The 6,978-nt window shown below is 39.9% G+C and overlaps 1 long non-coding RNA gene across 1 annotated transcript; it reads right to left on the bottom strand.

Annotated features, from left to right (window-relative positions):
* Nucleotides 1-1,279: 1,279 nt before the first annotated feature.
* On the bottom strand, nucleotides 1,280-6,968 carry LOC124695231. The gene is made up of 3 exons (XR_007000552.1): nucleotides 4,922-6,968; nucleotides 2,319-2,431; nucleotides 1,280-1,637 (listed from the first exon to the last, which is right to left on the bottom strand). It is a non-coding gene; the product is annotated as an uncharacterized LOC124695231 (long non-coding RNA).
* Between the last annotated feature and the right edge of the window lie 10 nt (nucleotides 6,969-6,978).

Raw genomic sequence — 6,978 nt, 5'->3', positions numbered from 1 at the left:
AGAATTTTGCTTGATTGCCCAGGTGTGCTTTCACTCCTAAGTCAATTAGTATTGGAGTATGATCAGAATCAGCCCTAGATAAGGCTCTAACAGTTACCAAAGGGAACTTTTGTTCCCATGAGATTGATGTTAGAACCCTATCTAACTTCTCATAAGTAGGTTGAAGTCTTCTACTTGCCCATGTAAATTGCCTTCTAGTAAGAGCAATTTCACGCAAGTTCAGGTGTTCAATAATTGCATTAAAAACAAAGGGCCAACGCGCTTTGAAATTATCATTATTTTTCTCCTCCGTTTACGAATAATATTGAAATCACCACCTCACCAACATAGGTAATGTTTCAGATTCACAAGTTCTCACTAATTCAGCTAAGAATTCTGCCTTATGCTCGTCTTGGGCAGCCCCATAGACCGGCACCAGAATCCATTCAAAACCATCATTCTTACATTTAATATGAAGTTTGACACAGAAATCTCCAGTAGTTACTTTTAACACACGAAGCGTATCGGAGTTTATTCCCACTAGAATACCCCCTGAGCGACCGTGTGGTGGTAGACAAAACCAAGAGAAGTTAAAGCCTGCCGCCAGTTGGTTCAAAAAGGGTATCGAGAAATTAGATCTTCCAGTTTCCAACAAAGCTATGAAGTCTAATTTATGTTCCCTAATTGCCTCTTTGACAAACAAGTGTTTAGCAGTATCTCCAAAACCTCCTGGATTCCAGTTAATACCCTTCAGATTCTGCATTATGACCATTGTTTCTTGACTCTTTTCCTAGTGCTCTTACGAGTGTTATTAGTATCATAAATTTTGCGTTGCCTAACTTTCTTTACTTTCACCACCGGTTTGAGATGCTCAAGATGAACATCTAAATCTAGAGTGGTGTCATCCTCATAAACCAAATCTTCACAAAGTGTGGATACTTTTGACATTACAAGAGTCTCCAATCCTTCTTTCATATTTTCAATCTCATTATTCTTTTTCTCTAGAAAAGTTAGAATACGTTCCTCTTCCACCATTTTAAGCCCTTTAACCGATTTACCTATATGTCCTGCTGTATTACCTAGAGATATACCTAAGTGATCCGCTCTCCTAACAATCTTAGAATCTGGAATATTAATAATAGAAAGCCTGGGTATAGTATACTGACCTGAAGTGGAAGCTTCATCACTTATTTTATATGTAATTTCACCTAAATTTAGCTATATGGCCCCCTTCAAGAAATTTTGCATGTAATTAGCCTCCCTTGTGTCACTTTCCTGGCTTCGTCCCTGCCCGTGCTCAAGTAAAAGATGCACCAAAGCAGTACAACAAGTATATCTAAGCAAGTTAAGAAACTACTCTACCAACTGCAGTAGTTATTCTCCTCTTATTACTTCTATAACCATAACTGAATGGTAGATATAATCTATTCCTATACGATTCCTTAGCCAAGCCGTAGCTAGCACCCAGGGAAGCAAGAAAATCATCGCCGCATAAACTCTAGTAGTTCAATGACCATGCTTAAGTAAAGAAGCACCTGCAGTTTTATATGCACAAGGGATTCAGATAATTAGCTTCGTACCTAGTAGCGCCACACACACACACATGCAACATCCTATGTCCTCGGTACAGCTCCAATGCCTCGTCCCATGTCACTGCCCTGCATAAAGCAAGATACTTCGAATTAAGAACGCATATTTAACAACCACTCTAGTGTCGACTCACTCCAGAATGAATTCCTTTTGGGGCAAGATGATCTAAACCCGCTATATCAGTGTGCATGCCTCTTTTCAGTTCTTTTTGAAATCAAACAAAAGTAAACTATACAGAATCAATGGACTGGCTAAGCCGATAAAAGAGAAAATTTAAACTAGTATCTCCAAGCAGGGCATGCACACAGCAGACTCAAAAATTGACCAAGATTGTTAAAAGTGGCAATTGCACACAGCAGTCAACATATTTCACAAACACAATAGGCTACAGCTGCTGCATCGGACAAAGAAAAGGCATATTTCCACATCAGAATGCAAGCATAGCACAATCATATTTAACCAGTCACTAGTAGGCCTAGCTCATCAACTAAGCTCCAGATTACAAAAAGGCAACATTTCAGGTTTAGTATCCATGTTGGAATCCAACTAAAACCAGATGCTTCCCAAAATGCTAAACATTTCGAATTTGCACAGCCAGCCCAGCAACATGGCTAAATATTTCGAATTACTCCAGAACCATGTCCGTGAACTTAGGCAACTATTGAACACAGACAGTTAAGTTCTAGAATTAGATTCCAGAGACTGTAAACCAGGTTCAATTGGCACAAACTGACTGCCTTGAAATTTACCTCATACCACATGATGCAAAGAATGGGTCGGCCTTGGCGGAAGTCCACCCACTGCTGCCGGAGGGGTACAGCATGATGATTTATGTTCTCTTGACGCATCGTAGAGTCGAACCCTGCATTTCATAGATAGTGCATCAGTAAGAAGCTACAGCTCCATGAGTATATAGTGTACTGAATAATACTCTAGCATGAAGAAGAGAACATATTGATGGCATATGAAAGAGATCCCATCCAATTAAAACATGAGAAAAAGACACCAACACTTTGAACATCAGAATTCAAGAGAGAGCATGAGGGTTTTACAAATTCCGATTATAAAGGCCGATTTTGATGATGAAGTATGCTGGACACACACACCTAATGCTCAGTGCACAACAAAGAGTGCATACACGTGTTTTTTGCAGGATGCTAGAAGCAAACTCCAGGGAATTATTTCTGACGACGAGAAGAAAATCTGGTGGGATGTGTGGAGAAATAAAAACTCCTAGGGTCAAAACCTTTGCCTGGAGATTAATTAGAAAGGCACTTGTGACGGGAGCCAGAGATTCGAAATTCTCAAAACACATTGCAAAGGAATGTTCAAGGTGTGGTATGCTAGAAACTGACTCAATTATTTTTTCACCTTTGCCAAAGCAGTTTGGTTTTGTTCTTCGATAGGATTCAAAACTGATGCCTTTGATACTACTCTCAATCCTTCAAATATTATCCAATCTATGTTACAGACTCCTCAATCTGATATATCTCCTGATAAAATCTTTACCTTGCTCTGGTGTATTTGGAGAGCACGCAATGATTATCTGTTCAACAGAAATATTTGGTCAGTATTGCAGGTTCATCACGTGGCTGCTGCCCTTCTTTTATATGGCATAGAAGACCAGGCAATGCACCAGGAAGAATCCCATCGAGCTGCTCATATGACTATACATGAAGCTATTACCACACCTCCTGTTGCTCTTTTGCCTGCAGGTCCAAAAGCATGTTTGCAGGTGCAAACTATTCTTCGGCAGCAGATGGCACCTTCTCCAGGAACTACAGTCAAGGACACATCAAACATTCCAGGGCCGATCGTCTTCACAGATGCTGCATGATCACCAGGGAGTTATGGCCAACCAGTGTTAGCTGGATTAGGTCTCTTCATTCAGTTGGGTGATGATAGGCCCTGCTTACATGTCTACATCTCGGCAGTCTCTCCACCAGTCTCAGCAATTCAAGCTGAAGCTTTTGGCCTGCTGCTTGCAGCGAAGGCAACAAAAGTACTTCGACTCCAGCGCGCTACCTTTCTGATGGACAATGCAACGTTGGCAACAGCGGCAGCCTCCCAGGATCCAATCAGTGCCCCAGGTCACTGGACAATTAGGCCACAGCTGGCAGATATAGCAGCCAGCTCTTCCTTCAATGCAACCTGGATCTTTCACATATCCAGAAGCCTCAATTTGAAAGCTCACCATCAGGCAAAGCTTGCTCTTAAGTTCCAGGATAGATCTTTGTATTTCAGATGTCTGAACTCTCCTACTGAAGTTTGTCTAAACAGGGATGTATCATCAGTGGTCAGCGTGCCTGAGTGCATGCTAGTCTATGTAAAATGCTGCTGAATTAATAAAATTTCCATGTTCCAAAAAAAAAGAGAGAGCGTGGGGTAATGATCTCATTAAACTTCAAGGATGCACTAAAGCACTACACATATACAAAAGTACTAGAGGGATATGCGATGCATTTTAGGCCTGCTAAGGTGGAGAAGAGAGGCATGCTCCAATGTCTGTATCGCGTCCTGGGATAGTGTGGCCAGCGTGGTGGGTATGCTAGCTGTAACACGCTTAGTTTTTTAAAGATGCCGCCCCGTGATTTAATAGAAAGTAGGCCCCCTTCGCTTTGCCAGATAGATAGTAACTGATTTATAGGCAGGTAAATGATAATATTAGCAATTGGTTGCGACGTGACTTTTTTTCCTCACTTCATATAGGTTGTGAGCATATTTGATTGGAGCTGAGGTTTTGAAGAGGGAAAAGATCGACATTTGCGCATTGAGAGGACGGGAAAAAGGTGAGGTGGTTGTGTTGTGTTGTGGGGTGATGAAGATGTGATCAGGTCCTCAGGAGATACCGCAGATGTTTTTTTCCGCCCTTATTCAGGAATCTATATAGGGCCCAATCAGGTGACAGGAGAAGCTATTGACAATCTAGATGGCTGTTAGCTAGACCAACGGTACAGAGGAATGCGGCGAAAACTCATGAGTCTACATAATGGTGAGCAGAAAGGATAAAACATTTCAATATAAATTCAGTATTATGCTTAGATGCTCTCTCTCCTCTTCCGATCACTATGAAACTATATTTGGAATAAGAACTAAACAACACCATATGGGAATGAGACTATCTAGAAAAATATCAACGATGCATTTAAAAGGCTCCAACAGACTGCAAATAATCCCAGAACTATAGTTGAACATCATTGAGCATGTGTGTGCGTTACGCCTCGATAAAATTGTTCACGTTATACCCTTGGTCACAAAAAAACACATATAGTACTTAAATGATGCGGTACGCCACCTAAACATTTCAGAAAATAAACACCAAAATTACACCCAAAAGAACCTACAAAGCTACCTTGTAGTGGGTTCTGCTGCCGAATGCCCTCCATTCATGTTGGCTCGTCAAAGATTTTTCTCTAGGAAATGCCTCCATGCAATTGGTAGATCTGCATAGCAGGTAAAGGTGTCTTTTCAAAAATTATTAGATCATATCAATACCTGTGAAAATATCTCTTCTTTGCACTTTACATAAGGCATGATATCTAGTTTGTGTGGGAACCAAAAGGTCCTTACATGATTTAGGGCATATTTGCTTTTTATAAATGGGACATAAAGACAATATTAATAACATTAATCATACACATTGCATGCCACAATATTTGAAGAACTGCTACTGATTTCTATTTCAGTTGTATACATACTGTTGTTAAACAATTTGGTTATTTCTAGAGAGCAGGAATGCAACAGATGCTAAATAAGGTATTCTATTAAACAGAGCATTTTGTAGGGAACGAAACTTTAGTTGTTTTGACAAAAGTTCTTGGGACCAGAAGTTTAATGTATGGGTGTGGAGAAAAAAATGTTGAATGCTCCCCTTCCTACATGTACTCAAATGGAAGAAACTCTCACATGACTACCTAGACAACAACTAATACCAGCACATCAAACAAAAAGCGATTAACCTGAACTCTATATGTATTAGGCATTAGTTATCACTTCTCAGGCATAAACTCTAGAGAAAATAGGGCATGGTGTTTCTCTTGGGAAAAGAGAATTAGGACAGAGTATAGAAGATATTGTGTTCAGTTGCATTCAAAAATATTGGTTTACACTAACAGTAGAAAACCTGCTCTGCAGCACTCCCAGGGTTAGTCTCTGTACATCTCTACTTACAAAAGAATCTCAAGTGCAGTTAGTTAGTCGACAAAAAAAAACTCATGTACAGCTTTACTCCCTGGCCAAATAATAACATGGCCAAAATTATTCCCTTATCCAGACAACCAAGCAGCAAGGCATTTATACAGAGCAATTACCAATCTTTCCTCAGTTCAGGATAAGTGCTCATTGCATTTTCAGGGATAGGCGCATGTGCACTTGTTAAAACAGTAGCAATATATATATGTTCTCTATGATCTCTAAGTAGTTTGATTCAGTTAGCTATGCGGTAATGATCCAAGTGATTTAACTGTAAAATGTGAATGTATCAGTGATCCGACAATTTTTTAGGATGGAGGGAGTATTTAAAATGGCAGCATCAAACTTGAATATCCCAGAACAATGGAAGAACATACATGTCTAAAGGGGAAACCATATGCATCTCAGTAAGCATATGGTATGCATCCCTCGAAAAGAAGCCAAGTTTAGGCATAAACAAATCTGAGAAGCACTTCCAAAAACACGTGTAGTTTGTTGTACTAACCAAAGCAAACCAGTGAGAAGAGAGGAGAGATACTACTATTATGATACTTCTATTATGTTTTTTGTCCAAGGTGCAATATAAAACCTATCACTTTGGTCTGGGAACTTCACCATACCAATGGTACTACTGCATGTCTATTCATGTCTGGACTTTGGTAAGGTTTGTATCTGGACTCTGAAGGACAAACCTAGTGGCCATAAAGAAGTCAATCAAAGTTGGCAAGGACAGGAAGAAGAAATTCCCCGATGATATTATAATCCAATCCAAAATGAGGCACACGAACATCGCTCCAAGCTTATCTAGACAAAAAGATCAAGGGAATTTATCGATAATGAATCTATGTGGCATCATGTATGTGGGGGTGGGGCATCACTATTAAGTATCAAACGAATGCTACTACCTTAGGCGTCATGTCAATCATCTGTACTTGTTTTAATCTGCTGGATTCTCCAGGGTGGCATGGCAATCAGCCTTTGCGTCCAGTCGAGCACGGCTACTACCTTCCATCCTCTTCTAGTATTCAACATGTTACATCTGGTTGTGTAAAGTTTGATTGTTCTGATAAACTTTACTATCTTAAATATATGCCAAGACATTAAATTACCCATTTATTGAAGCAGAGTAATATTGGTTATGTGCTCTTCAATATTGTAATGTGATTTCCTCGTCTGTTGCTAGCAAATGGCGTTCCACACATTGCAAACTAGTCTATT

The sequence above is a fragment of the Lolium rigidum genome, chromosome 3 (genome assembly GCF_022539505.1).
Source record: "Lolium rigidum isolate FL_2022 chromosome 3, APGP_CSIRO_Lrig_0.1, whole genome shotgun sequence".
Classification (NCBI taxonomy): Eukaryota; Viridiplantae; Streptophyta; class Magnoliopsida; order Poales; family Poaceae; genus Lolium; species Lolium rigidum.
The sequence above is the reverse complement of the archived record's forward strand: the minus strand, read 5'-3'. Positions and strand labels throughout refer to the sequence as shown.